General features: G+C 36.0%; 1 protein-coding gene and 1 non-coding gene across 3 annotated transcripts in view; both read right to left on the bottom strand.

Annotated features, from left to right (window-relative positions):
* Window positions 1–24630, bottom strand: part of EPHA3 (EPH receptor A3) — a 317639-nt gene that overhangs the window by 253582 nt on the left and 39427 nt on the right. The gene's annotated exons all lie outside the window — the stretch shown is intronic.
* LOC118758999 (U2 spliceosomal RNA) lies at window positions 15344–15530 on the bottom strand. The gene has a single exon (XR_004995925.2). It is a non-coding gene; the product is annotated as a U2 spliceosomal RNA (small nuclear RNA).

Genomic DNA, 24630 nt, shown 5'->3' with positions numbered 1-24630 from the left:
CTTGTATCCACTAGTTCACTGCCAGGTGGCTGCAAAGGCCAGAGCTCAGCTGATCTGAACTGAAGCCAGGAGCCAAGAGCCAGCATCTTATACCAGGTCTCTCACCTGGCTCCAGGGTCCCAAGGCTTTGGGCTATCCTCTAGTGTTTTGCCTAGGCCACAAACAGGGAGCTGGATGGGAAAGTGGAATAGCTGAGACATAAGTTGGGGCCCATACCAGATCCTGGCTGTTGCAAGGTGAGGATTTAGCCACTAGGCCACTGCGCTGAGCCTTGTCCTTCATTTTTATAAAACTGTTAATGACAAAACATGAGTAATTTATAATAGAATTACAGCATGGTTCAGAAATCAAAAACTAACCTTTGGGCCCGGCACGGTGGCCTACTGGCTAAAGTTCCCGCCTTGGACATGACAGAATCCAGACCTGGAAGACACTCCTGGCTCCTGGCTTCTGACTTCGGATCTGCTCGGCTCCGGCTGTTGCAGTCACTTGGGAAGTGATTCATCAGACGGAAGATCTTCCTCTCTATCTCTCCTCCTCTCTGTATATCTGACTTTGCAATAAAAATAAATAAATCTTTTTAAAAATACAGCTAATTTTTAGAAAGCAATTTATAATTTTAGGAAAATAATTATCTTGCACAGAATCAAATATTTAGCCATGTAATCATTTTGGTGACCAACACTTAGGATTAGAGGTATACAAAGTAACTAAGATGAAACTAAGATTCTACTAATGTAGTCAATTTTTTCCCAAATTAATTACTCTAATCATCAAAATAGACCTTCATATACCAAAATTTTTATGTTAATCAATTCCTGTGGTTTAGCCATTAAAAACTTTGTCCTTGAATAAACAACCTGTGATTTTTATACCTGTAAGTCGTAACATTAAATCAACAGTTTAAAGTTGAGTATTGTTTACACTGGGAAAAGGTCATATTTGGTATAAAATATGCCATAAAATATTGACACGTTTCCAACTTCAAGTGGTTTCCATTTTTCCTGGAGCAAATTGCACTGTAAACACCAATCATTTTTACAACACTTTAAATCATCAAATGCTGACACTCATGACCCAATTTGTTTAAACATTATTTTGGATTGCATTAATTAAAAAGGGTCTATTTTCAAAGACAACATACTACTGCCAACTACGACCAATGTGTGTTTATTTCCTCAGATGAAAGTGTCAGGGTCAAACAAAAAATGCTATCACTTCTCTTCCTCTTCCCCCAAGCTATTGTCATCAGACTTTCAAAATTAGGGTCTAAGAAACGTTAGTCGTGTGTATCTCTTCAGATATGTGAAAGAACAAAAATTAAAACGAGTTTGTAAAATGCTTCATGTACTTTTTCCTTTGTAAATGATACTCTCATCAGATTTACTGAGCTTGGTTTGAATGTTAAAATTTCAGGACCAGATAATCACGATCACTTCTTCAGAAATGGATTGATTAGTGTAAGTTCTTTGCAAACCTCCTTACTTTAAAAAGAATTCTCACTTGTATAGGTATCATGTTCCCATATGATATTTTGAAGTTTTGTTTATTTATTTGAAAGTCTGAGGGACGAAGAGACTGAATTAAAGAGATAGCCACAAATCCACTGGCTTGCACGCTGTATGCCTTTAGTGCCTGGGCTGGAACAGGTTGAAGTAAGTAGCCGGGAACAAACCTGGTTTTCCCTCGGGGGGGGGGGGGGGGGGAGGAGGGCAAGGACCTAATCACTTGAACTCTTAACTGTTAAATCTCACTTTAAGTCAACTGATCATTGGAACAAAAAGCGGAGACTGGATCTGAAGCCAGAGAATCTGAGATGTGGGTATCCCAAATGATAGCTTGGCAGTGAAGTCAAATGATGTCCACTCTTTATACTGTAATATTTGCCTTATAAATTAATCGAATGCTTAGTAAAACAAGGAATTACTTTTCAGAAAGATGTGTGCTTCTAAACTTAGGTTCTAATTTACATTTCTATGTTGAAGGGTAATAATTAGTTCTGATTTAAATTCAAGACAGATATTCCTTTAAAATCTACTAGACTTCCTGGAATATAGTGTAAATATTCTCCCTGCTATGAATCTGTATGTAATTTCCCTACCCAAACTGATACGTAAATCACATAGGTGCACCTACTCTTTAAAAATGGATTTAAAAACAGAACTAATGTCACCAGAGGTAATAAACTTCTTGTATAATAGCTTAGAGTAATTGCATTTCCTTAACAAAAACAATGATGAAATACTCAACATGACCACACTCAGCTGTTTGCCTTGATCGGGTTTATTTGGGTTACTCAGTAATTATAAAGACGTTAGCATTTCTGGAGAAAGATACTATACTCATTTTATTACTATGGAAAGCTATGAACCAAGTAGATGTCCCAGACTTAGTGTCACAGAAACCTAACACTCCTTGATAGTTAAGCGCACCTTTCACCCATGTGCAAAATTTGAGTACTGATGAATTATAAACATAAACTGAAATTCAAACTTGTACAATCACAGTTTAGATCAAGGGCCATTTTTTTTATATGGGATTGGGGCTCAGAAATCAATAGCCCAAACTGTGGTGCTTGGCCTGTTGAGTGCTTTGAACTAAAGAATGAAAGGCTTCAAAAGTAACCTCAGAAGCAATTTGCTTCTGTGATCTTTTCCTCATTCTCACACTTATTTTTCTATAAAAAGGAAATTTTCCCTCATCCTCAAGGTGGGTCTTAGAAACTAATGCTGCTTTTCCCCCAAAACAAGATCAAAACATCAGACAAGGCACCATCTCTCTCCCTTCTCCCTTGAGAACTCTTTGCAGAGGAGTCTCTGAAGGGTGGGAGGAATAGGATAAACACTCCGATGAGTTTCCACCCCTGTCTGCTTCACCCTTTCTATACACCTGCCTGTTCTTCCTTGCACTAACTGTAAACACTTGCAGCTTTCCCTAGATCTTTCAGTATCTATATTTGACTCAGCATAGGAAAGTTTGGAGTAAATAAATTAGTTATGCTTTTGTCTTGTTATAGGAATATGGGCCAAAGCTGTTATGATGGGGGAGGAATGTTATCACAGTTTCGAATATTTCTGAAAGATTTTTCCTTGTTGAATCTGCAGTCAATCATATCACCTTAAAGCAGACACCTCCAAGACATGTGTGATAAGACAGAAGTATGCATCTTTTCCACGAGATTGTCGGTGTTCAGTTTTGTTTATGAATAAGTCTATAATTTATTGAGCACAGATAGGAAAAAACCAGCCCATGCTTGAGGCAATCACCTTTTCTTTGTTTAAAATGTGACTGTTATTTTAATACCACACTGTTGTTTTAATTCACAACTTACTTGTTATAGCCTTATGTCTTAAAAATTGCCTAGGATTTACGTATGTTAGATTCTGCCTGAATAAGATTCATATTAACACACTATTGATAAGATCAATATAACTAAGCTGGCCAAAATTAAGCAGAGACAGTTCTAACGATTATATTTTGAATATACATCCAGCAATGCAAATAAAAGGATGGCAAAATTTAATTTTAGAATTTCAATATTAATGAAAATTGATGCATCTAACAGTAAGCATACACACACTATTCCTCTTCCACTTATTTTCTTAATTTTCTTTAGATTATTAAACTTTGCTTCAGTTGAAAAATCACAAGATATAAAATGACAAAACAAGACTATTTTCTTGATTGGCTTGACAGGTTACAAACATGTTGTGAGAATTGAAAAAAATTACATCACTCATACTTATCATGGGTGACATATCAAATGTGTTTCTGACTTTTGGATTTTTCTGAATTAATTTATATCTATAAAATGTCTCTGCTAAGAATTCCTGTATTTGTCAAAACACCAGAAAATACAAATTTGGTTGATCCAACACTAAAAGTAACCCTTGCTCCATCCATAGCCAGAGTTCTCATAAGCTAATTGAATAAAAAACAGAAATAATTGAAGACTATAAAAATACTCATCTCATTTTCAGCAGTATAAACCTTTACAGGTTTTGAATATACTCTGCTTTTTATAAAATCTTAAGCTAGTTATTATAGCTTTCATTCACTAAGAGTATTTTAATTTGTGAAAATTTAATCAAACTGATGAATTGATTTACAATCCCAACGTCAGGTCATTAACATTAAATAATCGGAAATATCTCACCCTAATATTTCATTAAGTTTTCTTTGATTTTCAATAAAAAGAAGATAGTATGGTACTTTTTTATGTACTACACCCATGTGTTTATGTAATGACTGATGTCTTATTTTTATTGACAATATGGAATGGGTCATCTTGGTCATCTTTCTGACTGAGGTATTAATGGTACTTGATACTCTTTTTACTCTTTTTGTTTCATATAAAATGAATCAAGTGGTAGGAAATATGCTTTTTCTTCCAGAGACCTCTCTTATCTTCCAGTAATTTTGCTCACATTTTATGTTATTAGTTCCCAATGGATCCCCTTGAATTGAATGACCAATGGAAAGGTTAGTTGGAGTAAGAGAAAGCATCACAACTAATTAATATGTCAGAGGAGTGCAGCCCCAGCAAAAAGAGTTAATGAAGCTTGCTAAGGACACATGTGGGTCTTTTGTAAGGCAGGCCTGACTGTTCAGCCTAGTTAGGTGAAATTTTCTGTCAGTTACTGGCCAGTTGGGCACCACCTGGCTGCCTGGGCCTGTCTTTCCCTGTCCCAGCAGCCCTCTTCCCAGATCTCAAAAGCAAGCTGCTGCAGCTAAACATCTAGTAACCTCTGACAAGGTCTGGACACACAATGGGCTCCTGACAAGTGAATGAAGGGCCAGGGTGACACTTTGAATGGGGAAGATTTTCCCCATTCAAACCCATGATGTTCACAACACCACCAAAAAAGAAAAAGCCCATCCTTGGTGTCAGCCCATTAACATTTATAACAATATGCTAATAGCCTTCTAGATTACTTTCAGTTTCCAAGGATATTTAAATACATGAATTGATGGGTTAAAGACTGGTGGGGTGGAGGATGGTGGGAGGGCGGGGAAGAAGGGGCATTTGGTTAGTGAGAAGGAAGAAACAAAAAAGGAAAGCGAAAGGGAGAAATTGCATACTATCTCACAGAAAACTACGTTTTAGCTGTCCACCCAAACAGAGGCCTTCTGTCTACAGAAAAATTACATTCAGGCTTACACCATGCCCTGTAAGAAATGTTATCAATGAGAGGCACATGTCTATGAGACATTCATTTACACATGACAGTTGTACTCAGAGGTGGCCATATATTCAAAGAAGTTTTAAGTCAGGCCAGGGACCTAGATTGTGATGTGTAGGTGTTGTCTTTTGTTTAAATGCCATCTTGGGAAGAATCTCCATTAAACTTCAGACAGACTCTTGAACGTTTGGCTTGATAAAATATGTTTTTATTAGAACAGGAGAAATCCTATCAAAAAGAAAATAAACATGGTGTTCTAACATAGCTTTGAAGTTGCACCATGAAGCACTTTAGAATTTAGTAATAATGAATACATTTCAGAAGTTGTTTTCTTCTAAATTATATTGTGCATGATTTTTCTTAAAATGAAGCAAATGTGAGCTGCAGTTTGTATTGGTATATCCCACCATATTCATTCAACATAATCTTTACGATTAAGTACCAATGCATGTTATCATAAAGAAAAAAAACTACCATATCCATTGCCACGTAGTTATATTGTACATAAAAATCTAAATAGGGACAACCCTTGGTGCTGAAAGTGGTAATATGTCAGGTTGAAGAACTATTTTTCCATCTAATTCAACATGGGTCTACTTTCAGCATAGAATCTGCCTGGTTCCTAGTAAAAAGAGGCTTAATAGTGGTTATTAAAAATCATGGGCCCGACAGCATGGCCTAGCGGCTAAAGTCCTGGCCTTGAACGCCCCAGGATCCCATATGGGCACTGGTTCTAATCCCGGCAGCTCCACTTCCCATCAAGCTCCCTGCTTGTGGCCTGGGAAAGCAGTCGAGGACGGCCCAAGGCATTGGGACCCTGCACCCGTGTGGGAGACCTGGAAGAGGTTCCTGGTTCCTGGCTTCGGATCGGTGCAGCACCGGCCGTTGTGCTCACTTGGGGAGTGAAGCATCGCACGGAAGATCTTCCTCTCTGTCTTTCCTCCTCTCTATATATCTGACTTTGTAATAAAAATAAATAAATCTTTAAAAAAAAAATCTTGACAGAAAAATGTCGCCACAGAAGTAAGTCTCTCACAGAGCTGTTCACTTTGTCTAAGAGTACACACTGATTCCTTCATTATGTATGTTTAGAGACAATTATCATGGAGATGATGCATGAAAACTGAAAATGTGCATGACTTGCAGGATAATTTGCAGGAACCCATACAAACATGCCTATGTGTGATTCAAAGCAAAACTGCATTTTTGAGGGTTGAGCTAAGCAAATCTATCAGAATATAGTTTCTACCTTTGTGCCTTATTAACTATGTAAAGATTGTCAAAAATAAAGGGAAAAATGGAAAAAAAGAATATAATTCTTGAAAAACAGTTACATGGGCACCATTTGGTTTCCATGATATTGACTTCATGACATACCAAAAACATGCTTATTTTCAGATACCCTGATTATAAGCAAACTACTGAACTCAACTTAGTAATACGAACAAAAAAAACCACTAAGATGCCTGCACGTATTATCTTATAATACGTAATGATGTTTCAAAGAAATTATCCTTTCATTTCATTCTTTATCAAATTTTGCATCCCACAAGAGGTGTTCTGTGTTGTACAATAGCTCTAAGAAACTAATCCTCTATGATAATTGATATTTAGGTTTGAATATGGATAATTTATACTTGGGTTTCAGAGTCCATCCTGTCAGGAGTGACTCCAGTATTGGCCATGAAGGCTCTCACCATTTTGGACTCTGTACTGTTTTTTTTTTTTTAATTCATTGATTACATTGTATTATGTGATACAGTTTGTTGGAACTGGGAGTCACCCCACCACTCCCCCTCTGTACTGTTTTAAAAATCTGTTTCCCCTACTTTGGCTTTCTCAAGTTTGGTGCCTTTCAGGTTTAAATTTTGTTGTCTGCCAATCGGCTGTAACTTTGTGATCCTGTTTCCACCAATCTGCTGTAATCTCACAGCGTCACACCTGACAACCGCACCCACCAATCCTTTGCGGCCACTCTCCCTAATCCCCACCCACCTACGAATCCCCTGCAGCTCTGACAATCCTATCCACCAATGTCTTACAGCCGCCCTCCCACCCACTTCCTCTTCCTCCTCTCTCCCTTGTGTGCCGTGCTGCCCATTGCCCTTCCGGTCATTTCCTAGGCCATGCTCTCGTCCTTCTTAATCCTGCCCCCTTGCACCTCCCTTCAGCCCCACTCTGCCACCATGGCAGGATATGTTTCCCTTTTTGTTCTGTCCCCTCCACTCCCGTTCTTTCCTTGCTGAACGGAAGAACCTCCTCTGGTATTTTGGCCTTAATGGAGGCAAACTTATGCTTAAAAGAGGACTTAGCGGTGGGAAATCAGCTGCATGTAAGGACTTGATGGCGCCTAAGAGCCAGCAGAGACGACTGTTTACTCTGTGGCTGTCTCTTCTGTAAAGAGGGCTGTCATAGAAGACATCAGGTTATGGATCATCACCGCCTCTGCTGCATGTTCCATCCACAGTGTGTTCATGTCCATGTGCCATAAAGAGCCCTGCTGCCTGAGCCCACCACGGTAGCCTAGCGGCTAAAGTTCTCACTTCACACGCACTGGGATCCCATATGGGCACGGGTTCTAATCCCGGCAGGCCTGCCTCCCATCCAGCTCCCTGCTTGTGGCCTGGGAAAGCAGTCAAGGACGGCTGTCAAGCAGTCAAGCCTTGGGACCCTGCACCCCTGTGGGAGACCAGGAAGAGGCTCTGGGCTCTCTGCTTCGGATTGGAGGGGGGGTGAATCAGCAGGTAGAGCTTACTCTCTGTCGCTCCCCTTTGTAAATCTGACTTTCCAATGAAAAATAAATCTTAAAACGAAAGAGAGAGAGAGAGACAGGAAGGAGGGAGGGAAGGAGGAAGGAAAGAAGGAAAGAAGGAAAGAAAAAGAGCCCACTGCCAGGGAACTGCTCTTCCACATCTAACACACACACACACACACACACACACACAAAATGCCAGTTAAGATGTTCTGTGCGATTTGACTGATGGAATCCAATTCAACAAAATGTGAAGAAAAGAAAGCAGAAAACCATGCCATAAACTAAGCTAAATGTCCCATTTACATTTTGGTAATTTTAGTCCTATGATTTTTTTCTTTCTTTTATTAATTTTTTTAATATTAAAATCCATTGATGCTCAGAGCCACAATTTCAATCTCTATTGAAACCAGTAACATTATGGAATGCCCTCATTGACAAAGCACTTAGAGTAATTAGACTCAATGCCACAATTTTATTATCAGGAAATCTGAATCAAAACCAATATGATATCATGCTGATATTCCAACTGAATATCTGCTACATTTGGAATTTTAGCCAAAATTTTAAATGGCGGTAGAACAAAGCCAAGAGAAGCCTCTTTTTTAAGACATTGTGGTCTCATAAATAATACCTCTCAAATTCGAAGTAATAGTTTTATGATATCTGGTAAAACAAAAAAATTACATATATAATCATATATGTGCTTTAATTTTATCTGCAGTTGAGGTTAAAGCGACATGAAGGATTATTTAATTATCACAATCAAAAAATGAGTTGATATGTTTTTTGTGCATATTTAATGTTAAAGTATATTTCATTTATTCTATGTATAAAAATAAGCATCACTTAAGTGTCAAGGACATAATAATAACAATAAAGATGATACAAGCAAAGCATATCCACCATTTAAAACACAGCTAAGACTTGGTTAATGTGTGCATGTGTAATAGTGTGTACATTTAGTCACTAAAACTATATCTATCTGAAAATGACATTTGTAAGAAAAACAATGCCATTTTCATTGCAAACATGGGTTTTGTAATATGTTACTCTCTAAAAACATTGAAAATAACATGCACAAATGGAAAAGTGAGAAAATTCAAATAGCATAGAGTCAAAACATTTTCTGTGACTTTTTTAATTCTTATATTACTTTGCATCTATAGAAGAAGCAATTCCAGTTTTTCACTCAGGTGATAAAAGTGGGCTGGACTTTTTCCAGCAAAAAGGAAAAATGTTGTCTGACCATCTGACCAAACTTTCAGCTACATATAACTGTTATCTTCACATAGAGATAACTGTCAGTGCTTATTTTATTGAATAATGTGAATATACTGTGCTTCTAAATGTATGCTTAATTAACAAAAGAGCTTTCTATAATTTACAGACAAAAGTTTTTGGGGACTCAATTATTTTTCCACTAGGTTTAACTTTAATGGCACACCATAATTTTTCTATTTGAACACATGCATTCATTATTCTGCTGAAAATTTTCTTACTTATTTCCATATAAAATAAAATGTTTTAGCTAGAGTAGTAATTTAACATGTAGTTAATATTCAATGTGCTTTTTCTTCATAAAACAAATATTTACAAAAAATCCCAAAATGCTCATATGCAATATATGTATAATTATTTGAAATCTATCTCAAAAACACTGCATTTAGTTTATTGGGAGAACTTTATTATCCTAAACACAGATTTGATCCAAAAAAATACACTGAAGTCTAAAATTTTTTTCTGTGCAATTGAAGTTTAAAAGAATCACTGTGATATTGCATCCAGTGTATTACAATTTCATTGTCAATCCCAATCATGAAAACTTTCACATAAGTAAATATGGAATTTAGAAGTTTTGTAGCAAGAAATATGTTTTTTCTCACTGCTTTTTCTTTTTTATTTTTTTAATTATGGTCTCTTTAATGATTCAGAGTTTTAGAGACTGCAATAAGAAATGACTAGGAATATCACAAGGAAACAGCATCTATTTTCCATTTTCTGGGATCCCATAACAAAATACCACTGTTGCCAAAGCTATCTGCTTCTTATCAAAACCTATGTTTGGCATAAGAAGTATTCAATTCATTCATCATTGTCAATGCACTAGTACACTAATTATTTCAAATTGTTTCCTCAGCCAGAGGTCTAGGACAAATCAAGCAAGCCAAAAATAGCAGGTATGAATAATTATGCATAATTTACTTCAAGGCCTGGTCCAGTCTATCATTAAAACTTTTACTTGCCACACTCTGATCTGTGCTAATTGCAAACTAAAATTAGTTCAAGGTTGTCTTTTCATCCAGCTCCAACCTCAAACCTTCTTCTTAGTGACTTTTTGCTTTTTGGGACACTTCAAATAAAATGTCACTCAGAACTTTCTAAAACACACAGTCACTGATCATTTCCAAAAGTTCATGGAAAAAAAACTGAACTAAAGGATGAGTTTATTTTGGCTTTAAAAAAAGGAAGAAAGAAAAAACAGACAACCGTGAAATCCTATGTATGAAGTACCTAAAAGGAGTTTAGAGAAAATACTTATGAAAAAATTCTGCCCATGGATTTGAAATGTTTATAATAAGCATCTATTGATTTCATTTTTCCACAAACTTTTTGAAGTGTGCTTATACATGCAAATATGTTAACTATAAGAATGTTAACTATAAAAAATATAGGAAAGAACATTAGAGAGACACAGACTGCTCTCAAATTTTGTAATGTTTAAATGTGTTCATAGATGATATAAATATAAGTTGTTATAAGTCCAAAGCTAGCAGATTTCTACTGTGGGAATTCTACTAGACTGTAGAAAAGTGAAAAGTTTTAACAATGTACACATATTCTCATCTGTAACATGTCAGTCCTAAGAAGATTCTTACACTTTCTAGCAGAGCTTATCCTTATTGTTCAGCTTTTATTAGGAAGTGCACAGTGAACTTAAAACTGCACCTTTCTGTAAGACATAGATTTTGCAAGATATTTGATCTCTTACAAACACAAATTTCAAACTTAACCTTTGACTAAAGGTGATGGATGTTAATTTTGATTCATTCACCGAAATGCTGTTTCTTCCCGCGTGGTGGTATGTGATGGATGTTTCTTTCTATTTTTTCATCATTTTTCTGCAGTTACCTCAGATATATCATATCATTTACACTTGATCTTCTTATAAAAACCAGAGAAAATATTAATTAAGGTATATAGTACTTAGAATAATCTGTCACTTGTTTTTCAAGTTTATATAAGTTTTTACTCTTTTTTTTCTAGTTCTTCAGTTTAAGCTCTGAGGACATATATCATGCAACTGTCAACCTCCTGAGTTATTTCAGTAAAACAAAAGATGCTCCATTTCACCCCAGACACATTCTGAAGAAAAATGGGCCAATATGCAGGAATGTTTTTCCTGGCGATGACTTGTCAGATAAATGCCCATTCCACCCCTTTCCATTGTACTGCATGCTTGTTGGGTTTTGGAGCCTGAAGTTTTGTATGGTTTGTAAACAAATGAGCTCAGACACTCATCCATCCATTACATCTTTTCTATATTTATCAGGTCAGTTTGATCAGAGTATATTATATCAGATCAGATATACTGTCTGGGCCCTCCTTTGAACTCGATAAAAAGTATCTTGAGTTTCTGATATCCCCGATGAAACACTGCACTGGAAAGTTGCTACAGATGGATAGTTTTAATAATCAAAAGGAAACAGAGAGAGAGGGAGAGAGATAGCAAACACCAGAAATGGGTAAATTTGGGAAAGAAAAGGGAAAGGCTAAAAACAAAAGACTACTCATTTGTATTTAACAGTTTTTCAAATTTAAATTGCTTTTACTGGTGTTGATGTAGGAGAGGTTTTTTTCTGGGAGGGAGGGAGCGAGGATAAATCACAGCCTTTTGATATTACAATGATGTAAGAGTGAAAAATAAGAAAACAGAAATCAAATTTAAAAATTGAGATCATTTAAAGAGCTACAATCACTTGGTATCTTCTTTTCCTCCTTAAATTTTCTGGAGTGACCACTTCAATTTAAATTGGTGGAAAAGGCTTGGCACCATAGTCTAGTGGCCAAAGTCCCCGCTTTGCATGGGCCAGGATCTCATATGTGTGCCAGTTATAATCGCAGCAGCAACACTTTCCATCCAGCTCTCTGCTTATGGCGTGGGAAAGCACTTGAGGATGGTCCAAAGCCTTGGGACCCTGAACCCACGTGGGAGACTTGGAAGAACTCATGGCTCCTAGCTCCTGGCTTTGGATCAGCTCAGCTCCAACTGTTGCAGCTACTTGGGGAGTGAATCATCTGATGGAAGATCTTCCTCTCTGTCTCTCCTCCTCTCTGTATACTGACTTTCCCAATAAACTTAAATATTTTTTAAAAAAGACAATATATGTGCTGTATGTGGTATTGTGATTTTGCCCTTATAACTTTAAAACTTATTGGGGAAAAAAAGAAGCTGGGCTTATAACCACAATAAATTACTAACTTACGTATAAAAATGATAAGGAAGAGAAGGGAAATTGATAAGGCTCCTTTGGTCAGCAGATCAAGGAAAAGTTCTCAGACATTCTAGCTAAAACTAGACTTGAATGGTATTAGGATGTAGGTCTCATGACGGGGAAAGAGTCCAAAATCTGGTAGTAGAGCACTTAAATTGTTATTTTCTCATTCGTTTGTGATTAATCATTCTTTGGGCAAATTCCTTAGTCATTTTGGATTCACTTTCATCATGTATCAGACCAAGATAATAACATTGTCTTCATCAAACCGTAGGTGAACATCCCAGGGGTAAACACTGTAGAAAATGACAGAAAGGAATAGTGGCAAGAGTGGATGCTGTTGTGGAGCATGTGAGTTGAAAATTTCACAGGAATTAAAATGAGCAATTATAACCACAACTTCCGCTGAAGTCTGAAAACATCAGAAGCCACATAATCCAATTCTAGCTACTGAAGAGCCTGAATCTTGTTGTTTAAAAGGTTTTGTCTCTCCTTTCCGAATTTGAATACATAAAAATTCAAGATAAGGAAAAGCAGAAAAAGAAGATATGAAAAGTGCCCTTTTTATTACAAGTCATACTGTTAAAAATTAAGCAGAGAATGAACATACATTTTTCATTTTCAATAGATCACTTTGACTAGAATAAGGAGCTGTGGAAAGAGAAAAACAACAGAACACAGAATTTTAAACCACACATTAGAATAGGTAGGAAATGGTCTAGACTACTGAGGAAGCAAAGGGGTAGGAGGAATTCAATCGTTTGAAATGTGCATGCAGTGCTCTACGCTCGCTGTAAGCTATTAATATGGCAAATATGATTTCTTTGGAGAAAGGTTTTCTATATTGCTAAAACACATTGGGTGGGTTGTACACTACGATATTTCATTTGAATTCTGAAGGAGATACAATTTTGAGGATTCACTAAAGCAATTGGAAAAATGTCTTATTCTTAAGTTAAAAAGTTCTTTGTTTTCTCATCCAGCTGTCTGGGCTTTTCAATTGTAGTTAGAAAGGACACAATGTTGGATTTTTCCCATGGATCCCATTGAGAGTGTCTGGAATATTGAATGATGATCGCTTACAACATGTCTGCTGTTTTAATCTGTTTTTTGTTTGTAATCCCTCACTGACTCAAATTAGAAGTGACAGAAAGACCATAAGGAAACTGCAACCTTAAAAGCTATATAAGTGATTGTTACTAAAGTATAATCCTTTAAGAACTCTGTTTCAGTGATGTTGCACTCAAACATTTTATTTGAGCAACATTGAAATGGTCTCTGTGTGGCTGTGCAAAAACACCTTCATTATGCATGTCCTAATTATTATCAATATATGATATGCTCATGCGGTTTCTAAGATATTCTCCATGACAATTCTGCTGGGTGCTCTCAAGCATTATCTTACCAGCAAGTGGTCTATTAGCACTAATTTGATGCTCCTAAGAGGATAAGTGGGAAGAAAAGCATGCTTTCTTGGAACAGTATGGAGATCATTTCCTTTGCTTACTTAATGTTTTCCCATGAAGAGCATAAAGGTATCTAGAATTGTGCATTAAAAATAATGGTGGGTTCACAAAAAGAAAGAGTTGATAGGAATCAGGCTATACATAGTATATTCAGCAACAGATCCAATGGCATAGTAAGTTGTGGATGGGAAGATCCTGGTGACAGGTGCGGAATGAAGTCTGGAAAATGTCCCTCAAAAAAGAGTTCCAGATAATTAAAGCAACGGAATATACTTTACACAAGTTCTTTGGATTTTTTGGTGGTTGTTGTTATTATTGGGAAGATTGTCTAGGCAGCTTGGCATCTTCATGCATTTCTAAGTTATCTTTCTCTGATCTTAATTTTTTAAAACCCTTAATAAATTAACATCATTTTTTATGCTCTTGATGCTGTTTGATATATCAAACTTACTATGCTAGCTTGATATTCTTTACTGTAGATATTTTCCCACTCCATATTAAACACAATTTGTCTGAACATCGAATTCCTTCATATCTACTTTTTCACCTGTATGAATGAACCATATCTCTTTCCTTAACCTCCAATAGATAATTTTCCTCTTAAAAGTGTGTCTCTGAATGAAACACTGTAGTTTGTCCTCTCAATGGATTCTGATTCTCTCAAGGGCATTATATTTTTCTATTCACTTCTGTTTGCAATAAAGACCTAGAAAACAAGCTGGGAGTCTCTAAATTCCCATGAATGGAGTTCAGACACAATTACTACCCATATCTTTCCATAAATGTGAACGCTAAAGAGTAAAAGTTACAAATTCCTCTATTTTTCTATCACAAGAATATAACATATTTGGCATTATAGAATAATAAAGTATGGTAAAACAATATGCTTAAGTAATCAACACCATAATACAGTATACGTATGTAATCAATAGCAATGAAAGAAGCTATTCTAGGAAATCCTTGTTTTTCTCTCCTTTTTCTTTCTCTTCCTCCCCAAAAAATTCTATTAAGGTATTATAATTAAACACAAAGTTAATAATAATTATAATATATCAGCATACTTTTTATATATTAAAATGTAATCTATTATATAATATATAATTGTATATAGTTATTATATAGAGGCATAGTAAGTATTGGTGATTGACCTTTTCAAGTGTTTAAGGTTATTGCTGAATACGCACTATGTATAAAGAAGTCAGCTAAATTCTTTGTATAGAAATATATTTAAATTGTATACTAACTTTATGAAGTGTATATCATCATCGATTCTTTATATGAAGAAACCGAAGGTTATAGTAAGAAGTAGTGGAAGAATCCAATGTAATAACCACATCTCTATATCTCATGTATCAATCTCATGCTAACCTAAAGTATTCTGGTATCTGAAATTTTATTCTATGTTTTAGCTTGAATAATGTTTCTGAAGTGACTTTTTTTTTTATGGTAAGGTGCATTGTTCCTGGAGGTACGGCAATACCAGGTCGATGCAAGGAGTGGACAGAGTAAGCTATTCCAACTCCAGACTCCCCAAATCCATTTAACATATTGTCCTTGGTAGAGGGCATATCAGCTATTAAACTGATAAGAACAGATACTACACTTGATCTTAGCCAAAAGGCCGAGAAGCGATCTGAAGTGGCTGTTGCCATGCAAGGCTGACACTCTGAGTTGTTCTTGGAGGACTTGGTGCCCTTCAGAATGTGATGCTCTCAGCAGACAGCCCACAGTTTTCCATCTTACCCAGTGTTGCACAGAACACCCATACCATAGCTAATGCCTTTCTAGAGTATATCCTTTGACGTACTTCTTTGAAGGCTGTCCATTGCCTTATGTTGCTAAAGTGAGAAAGACCTGGCTCTCCTAGCACAATTCAATGTCATTCTGAAAGCTTTTTCCAGTTCTTGCATTCTGGGCTCAGATGCAGTCGTCATCAGGTCTCAAGCACTTCTGCTTCATTTTTCTCCCTACCTCTAGATTGGATCCTAAATATCCCTAATCCACATTCAGCATGTTCAACTTCTTTATAGAATCAGCCTCCAGAGGAACCCAGCCCACCACAATGGAGAAAGAGGCAAACACTGGGCAAGCTAGCAACTTGCTGGCACAAAGACAGATAAAGACACGTACACTGAAGGAAACAACATTGTACAGAATGTGCAAAGTCAGATTATGAAAACACAGACTCCCCTACTTCCCTGTTTGCTTCTATGAACAACATTGTTCATAATAGCTGAAAAATGCCATTACACAACATTTATTAATTCAGTAGTTTGTTCTTTTTCATTTAAATTCATTTGATTAACACATGTTCATTTGTCACTCTCACTTTCCAACTTGTAAGCGTGTGTCTCCTAAGAAATTGTATTCCCCAGCAAGATGAGTAAATTCTTAATTGTTACATGGAGTCCTCCATTCAAAGCAAAATGGATGTATTAGAAAGGTCTAGCGATGGAGAGCTGTTACTGGACCCAGTGACGTTCAGGAGCCAGAGACTCCAACTGTGTCTCCACTATTGATATCAAGGACCTAATTATTTTAATATCTACATTGGAAGACATCTGGATAGGAAACAAAATAGACTCAGATCTAAGCATTCTGATAATGAATGGCATGTGGGAGTACAAGGAGAGGCTTACCCAAGATGCTACCATGCCTATTCTTGCTATCTTTCTTTTTCATTGTAATAACATTACTTCTCACACTGAACAATCTCCATTGGGATGACAATTAGTGCTCATACAGCTGTTTCCCTACTCTTGTATAAATCTCTTACCTACAATTCTAAGTGAATTACTTCAATTGGATTAGAAGTGTGTTTAAGCAGGACAGAATAAAAAAGTAAATTAAAGATTTATCAAAGATCTTGAAACTTGAAACTTGATAACAGTTTGCAAAGGAAAGCTCATGAGAAAATGAATGCTTTCAAGGAATGCTTCCAGACAGTAAAGTGGTAAGATTTCTGCCGAGGGAAATGGGCTGGAATTCCTAAAATTGAAAATGCACATGTTTTGGCTCAATAGTTCCGTTTCTGTAATTCTTAACACAGATACATTTGCTCAGTTGTGAAAAGATATTTGTGTAAAATTGTTCATTGCAGCCACAGCTTGTTATTAATAAGGAACTAATTAAATAAACCTACTCCATCCATGGTAACTACTACCATAGAAGCACAGAATCATAAGCGAGAGTGTTTTTAAGATCTTCAGAACGCATTGCAAGATTTCCAAAAAGTAAGCCATAGAATAGCAAGATTAAAATCTTCCATTTCTTTAAAAAGAGAGAATTATATTTAAGTATCGTAAACATTAGACAATCCTTACCCACACTAGACAGGCAACTAATAATATTCATGGTTTATGGAGAGCAGAAGAGCTGGTTCTGGCTGGGGAAGATGTATTTTTTACAATGCTTCTTCAATGTAGTTTTTGAAGTTTAACAATGCACTTTTAGTACCCATTCAAAACTTTTGTTTCTGCTTTAGGTTTTTTGTTTGTTAAATTTTAAAAAGCCAATTCTCTGAGATTGCTAGTGTGGTACAGCTGGTTAAAGCCCACACTAGTATCACATGTCTATCCCAGTTCAAGTCCTGGGTGCTCCATGTCTGATCCATCTCCCGGTTGCTGGGGCTAGGAAGGCAGCAGCCCCTATTACCCATTTGGGAGAACCAGATGGAGTTTTTGGCACCTGGATTCCATTTGGCCATGCTTAATTATTGTAATTATCTAGGGAGTAAAACACTGGGTGGAAGATTTGTCCTCTCTTTCTCTCCCGCTCTTTGCCTTTCTTTTTTTCTTTTTTCTTTTTTTTAAAGATTTACTTTATTTTTATTGAAAAGTATGAAGAAGCAGAGAAAAACTTCCATCTTCTGGTTCACTCCCCAAGTGGCTGTAACGGCCAGAGTTGAGCTGAATGTAAGTCAGAAACTGAGATTCTCCTGAGTCTTCCTCACAGACGCTGGGTCTCAAGGTTTCTGGCCATCCTCTGCTGTTTTCACAAACCCAGGGAGCTGATGGGAAGTGGAACAGCCGGGACAAGAACTGGCATCCATACAGAATCTCAGTGAATGCAAGGCGAAGATTTAGCCACCGGGCTATTGTGCCAGACCCTAAATGCTTTTAAACTAATACACACACATACACTATATGTATATATACACACACACGTATACATAATATATACATACACACATATATGTGTGTGTATAATTTGAATTAAAAAGACAATTGGGGCCTTCCTATTTAAAAAAATACAATAAAATAAATTATTATTATGCATAATGCCAATTCTCAAGAAGGATTGTCCAGGAAGTTCAAAGGATTTCCATGTTGATACTAAGGTGGACCTTGGCTTTCCCACTTGAGCAGCTTCAGCAATGGGCAGGGAAGTCTTCTTATCGCTGCAATGGGTAAAATCCCTCCCAGTGAGCCATTTGTTATTTTAGATGAATAAGCAATCTCTTTCAATTTCTCATTTTAATTCTCATTAGGATATATTCAATGGACATTATTCATTTAAAAATGAACTCTTAATAAATACGATCTTGAGAATAAAAACTTGGAAAATCCCTATAACAAAAAATGTTTTGTTTTTAGTTTGTTTATAGTGTAGAAGAATTTGAGATTTTGAGAAGGAAGCAATTTTGTCAGTAGAAGACATCACAGAAATTTTTGAGATGGATTTTTTATAGAAGTCCTAAACATATTACAAAAACTTGTGGAGATTAGAATGAACATTTACCTCTGCAACAGCATTCCAAAATTATTGAAAGAAATGCAAAGAAAAGAAAAAAGAAAATACAAGCTAACTCAAGTTCCATTTTCTCTGACTGGTGGTATAAAGTGCTGCTATTTTTCTACGAATGTTTACCTATAATTACTTATTTATGAATATTGATAATTGCATCATCTTAAGTATTGCTCACAGTACCCTCATAAGAAGTATCTGCATATTCTTCTAAAAATCTATGAGGAAAAAAATCTGTACATTACTATCATAAAAAAAGAAGAAATTGCTTCTAGCAAACTCTGCACATTGTATTTCTGTTTCCCCTTGCCTTGTATAAAGTTTAAATGTCCTGAATAATTAACTTGTTATATTTGTCATATTAATTAGCATCCATTCTTATTGCTTCATATCATAAAATTCAAATGATATGCCAAGGAACTTATAAATCCTCATAGAAATGGAATGAAAATGGTTTCCATTAACTTGTTGAAATTTCCTCATATAACATACTCCCATGCTGTGTTTACTCACTTTCTCCAAAGAAAATCTAAGAAATTTGATTGTCAACATTTAAAAATGATTTCTTAGCTTTTACATTTTATTTATTTACTTTTATTTTATTTGAAAAGCAGAGCCAAACATATAAGAGAGATTTTCTACTTACTGTTTTAATCTCCAAATGTAACAACAGCCAAGGGGTGAACCAACCGAAAGCTAGGAACCCAGAGCTCCATCGCGGTGTCTCATATGGTGGCAGAGTCCTGCCCATTGAGATAATTTGGAGAAATAACCACAAATCATTCTGTGTGTGTGTGTGTGTGTGTGTGTGTGTGTGTCTCACTCTCTCTCTCCTTTACTGTCTCACAAATAGATAAATAAATCTTTAAATCTTTGCTTTAAAAAATACACAGCTCTACTCCCAAATAAAAAGAGGACACTGAATCAACTGTTAAATTTACCTTGACAAAGGGTACTAGATTTTCTACCATTAGCTACACCAGGAACGTCTTGATATACTTAAATAGCAGATTGCTGGACTTGAGACTGTTGCTCAAGGACTATACTATTTTATAATCTGGGGGTGGATAATGGGTTTGGAGGGATCAGAATGAGGAAGGGGTGGTAGAGAAGGGAATAACTATACCTATAAAGCTATATCATGGAAAATAATATAAACTTTTTAAAATCAAGCTTTCTAATAAAATGATATTAAAGTGTCAAAAAATCACAGTATTTATTTGTATGTCCAAGTTTCCATATCATTTTTTCTTCTGAAAAAAGAAACAGGAAAGAAGAGAGGAAGAGGAGGAAAGAGGGCGATTCCAGTGCTATATAAAACATGGGTGGTGCTTGCAGTGCTCATAAAGATTTATGCTTCTGGTTCAACACTAACTCATAAATCACCACATCAAGTTAATTTTTTATGCTAAATATTTGTGTATGTGACAATGTAAGAATTAAAATGGTAAAACATTATGACATTATAACAATAGTGACAATATCAGCATCCCTAAAAGTATTCATCCAATTCGGATTCTGAGGAGTGATCTTTCTTTATCGGTATACACGGCTACCCAAAGCTCCCTATTTATTTTCTGTGGTTCCACTTGGCAACTAGGACATGGGCTTGTTAGATATTTCTACCCATCACTTCAAAATGGGATTGAGAGACAGTGGAGAATGTATGCTTTTACCAGTGGTTTCAGCAATGTCATCTAGGCTACACCAATAGCCTTGTTGGTGTTGCCAAGACAAGGTGTTAGTAATTACAAGAATTTCACCAGTGAACATTTGTGGTGTTTGTTCATGGTCTTGTTGTACTCTTTACTCTTTGAGTACTAGTTGGTTTCCTAGCTGAATTACGGATATTCCTACACAGAAATTCTATTCTGATTAATAGGTATTGGTTTCTAATGGTTACAACGAAGAATTCTAATTCATAAAATGAATATCTGATTTGGGGAAAAGGAATTGTGGTTTGGTGTAAAGCATTCAGGACTATAAAAATGACACAAAAATAAATCCTCAGTTTTCAGTATTCACAGTAGATGTTAGGTAAATATTAGCTAAATGAGTCAGCACTAAGAATTAGCACTAAATGAACTAGACCATAAATGAATTAAGGATGCAAATATAATTATGGAAATGTTGATACATTTATTTATAATATATTGCCCTTATCAGCGCATATTATTTAAGCAAATACTATTTATTAAAGGTAGTTATTTCCTTTCCTCCTTCCACATTATTTGGATAGGAGATTTTCTTTATTTTGAAGAAATTAAGGCAAATACCTTTACACATTTCATATGCAATGTGCTGCGGAATTGTTCCTTCTTTCAAATAGAATTTTAAATTTGGGAAACAACCCAAGCTGTTTGTCTAACTGATTGTTAGACACACTGCTATCTTTTGAGCTTTAGCAGTTGTTACTCATGAAAAACTATTGAAATATGTTGGCCAAACAATAAATTATAAGAGATGACCCATGTATCTTTAAAATAGAGCTCCTGAATATTTGTAAAATAGGACTGTGCTTCACTGTTTTAAATTGGGGAAACGATCCATGATACGTTGTAACCTATAGATGTATTCAGCTTTAATTAAAGGCATATGTTTAACATTTGGAATGAGCCATGACCTTCTGATGTGCAACCTTTGGAATTCTTGGACAGATAAAATAAGTAATGACATGTTCTTTCTCTTCTTTTAATAAGAAAAACTAAAACCGAACCAACTTCTCATGGCACCCTCAGTGAGAAGTCGGAAAAGTCACATACTTTGGAAAGCACACTCCTACCGTTAGAACAGTTGATTTCACAAGGCGATAGTATTTTAGTGAAAAAAAAAAAAAACTAAAAATTGCTTAGGACATTGTCAAACCAGGCTACTTAGGTTTAAATAATGCTTACAATTGAGTGGCTGCGTAGGCTTGAGCACTGGATATTGTGTTTTCGCAAACAAGGCCAGTTTTTACAATTTGGACACAACTTAGGGAAGTAGAAATGAACACAAACTTTCCACTTTTTTCTTGCAAGTTTTCATATTTTTCTGTCAAATCTACCTAAAACTACTGCCTTACCTTTAGAATCTCCATATCTCCTTCCATGATTTCTTTAATTTTTGATTTTTTTCTCTTTAATATCACCACTTAAATACTATATATACTAATAGTATTGCCTATCAACTTTCTCTTCCACCTCCAGCATTGTTTTTTTTTTTTTTTTTTTTTTTTATTGTTGCACACTTAAAGAGTTGTAGAGAAAAATTGCTGGGATTATTTCCTGTATGATCATTGGCAAATCAAAACAGGTACATCATCAGCCTCAAGGGGGTTGAATTTCACCTTTGGGGCCCCTGCCCTGGTTTTTACTCCCACAATATCATCACTTTACAACAGCCATCTGCTTGGAGAAATGTGGCTATTGAGATAACCATAAACTTAAGCACATTTTCTACAACCCAAAGAAAGTCATGGAAAACACCTAAGAGAAATGTGATATTGTATGTTCCTTGTTCTTCATTTTTTTTTTTCCATCAGTTTTGCAAGAGATCTGGTTTTGTGTAAGAACACCATAGCAATTTGCTACAGGTGTTATGGATAACAGCTGAGGCATGAAAAGGGAACCTTGTTAATAAAGGTCAAACATTATTTGTTTTAATTCCACAGCTTTAAAAGTACCTAAACACTCCGTTAAAGAATACCTGGCAATGGTTTGTAATGAAGTTACCTACTTTAACATTAATTTTTTTTTCTGAATTAAACATTGGATTTAAGTGTTTCTTCAAGCAAAAAGGTAGAACCGGTTGGCCAAGACTGGGACATTGAATTGCACCATCTCACTGTGCTGGCTTTTATCCCAGCACAAACCTTCACTTCATCACAATTTTATTCTCATATATCTGCAAACCAGAACTATCCATGAAAGTTTATTCTATTCTTTCAGCTTTCGCACTCTACACATTAAGAGGCAGACACCTTGTTTCTGCCACATTATCTGGCTTCATTTGTGTGCTGATGCTGTGTCAATTTTGAAATCTGTCCAGGCAATGAGAGGTGTCCTGTTTTCTGTCCATGGCCATCTGGCTGCCCTTAGCTATAATTTGTTCAGGGAAAAAAATGTGTGGGAGACATGAGTGAATCTAAAGCAAGAGGAGAGTGGTATTACTGAAAGTATTAAAGGCAAGATAGAATATATAAGCAATTTTTGCCTATTTTAAAAATAAAATTTGCTATATCTGATATCAAAAACATATTGTTTGTGTTGTTTCATTAATTCGCCATAACTGTCATTCTTGTCTCTGCGTAAAAATATTTTAATCTAGAAAATGAGAGAAATAAAATTTCAAAAACTAGAAAACAAACCTTTGAAGTTTTACATCAAGATTGAAATGAAAACAAAAACAACTGGTTTTATGCCAGTTTCCCAGATATCTGAGCCAGGAACTTGGGGCTGATTTTGCTAAAAGCAAGGCAAACCACTCTCCACCATGCAGAAAGAGAGGGAGAATGATATGTTAGACAACTGCCTAAAAATAAACAATTTATTGGAGGCCAATTACAAATAAGAGCAATTGCTCTTAATTTTTTTTTTTTAAGATTTTTATTGTTATTGGAAAGCCGGATATACAGAGAGGAGGAGAGACAGAGAGGAAGATCTTCCATCCGATGTTTCACTCCCCAAGTGAGCCGCAACGGGCCGGTGCGCGCCGATCCGATGCCGGGAACCAGGAACCTCTTCCGGGTCTCCCACATGGGTGCAGGGTCCCAAAGCTTTGGGCCGTCCTCAACTGCTTTCCCAGGCCACAAGCAGGGAGCTGGGTGGAAAGTGGAGCTGCCGGGATTAGAACTGGCGCCCATATGGGATCCTGGGGCTTTTAAGGCGAGGACTTTTGCCGGCTAGGCCACGCCGCCGGGCCCAATTGCTCCTAATTTTATAGAATGCGTTTCACCTTTTCTGATTTCATTGACTTTCTTCATGTTTAGTATAAGGAAGACCTGCAGTTCTAACATTCAAATAAGCCAGATGTGAGCAATGTCCATTTATAAAGTGTTTTCACTAAAAATCAATACTCACATGAAAGTGGTTAAGATAAGATTTTAAAGATGAAACTTTCCTTTTCTGAACAATCTAAAAGTGCTTTTTCTTCCTGTGAGACCCTTACTGTTTTTGGTTATGTGTGTTCATTCACAAAATAAAAGTTGCAAATTAAATTTCACTTCTCAACAGTGACTAGCCAATATGTTTCTTCAAATGGCAAGTTTACTAGTTTAACATTGTTGATCACACAAAGAATGCCATTTCTTTTGGTTTGGATACTCACAATCTGTGTAATGCTGAAGTGAGGATGCTTTCCTATGCGGAAAGAACTGACAGCTGTAATCACCCCTAGCACTACAGTAGGACTTGGTTGCTAACCTGCATCCTGTATAATGCACGAATCTGTTCAACCCTTTCAAAGATGAAAAAAGATAATGTCGCGAAAGAAATCACTGACACCATATTTTCACTCTCAGGAAAAGTGAATCTTCAAGAAATAAGTATATGAGAAGATAATATCCTATTTAAAATTTATAAACTATACTGTAAGACTGCCTATTTATCTTTCAGCTTTCATTTTTGCATAGTGTGGCAGTGTGAAAAAGTGTTGGAACCTTATTTATTATTTTTATAAGCAATCTCAAGGTCATGTTGAAAGTCAACCTGGATTGTAATCACAAAGCACAATGATTTGAAATTCTCTTCAGAAGTTGTTTTTCTTTCATCTGTAAGACCATTCGTTCATTAATACCATCTTGAAATATTAATGTACTTTTGGGAAAATTAAATGGAATAATATATGTTATTAGAATCTGGCACAAGGGTAGGCATTTATCAAATGCTATATGACAATCAAGTTAACACAACTAGGAAAAAAATATTTTGTATATTTTCTAAACTTTAAAAATGTGTTTTAAGTGACGCAGAATGTGAATACCTGTAGTTAAAAATATAATTTACTGT

This window comes from Ochotona princeps, chromosome 3, assembly GCF_030435755.1.
Source record: "Ochotona princeps isolate mOchPri1 chromosome 3, mOchPri1.hap1, whole genome shotgun sequence".
Lineage (NCBI taxonomy): Eukaryota > Metazoa > Chordata > Mammalia > Lagomorpha > Ochotonidae > Ochotona > Ochotona princeps.
Note: the sequence above shows the minus strand (reverse complement) of the source record. Positions and strands in the feature narration are given on the sequence as shown.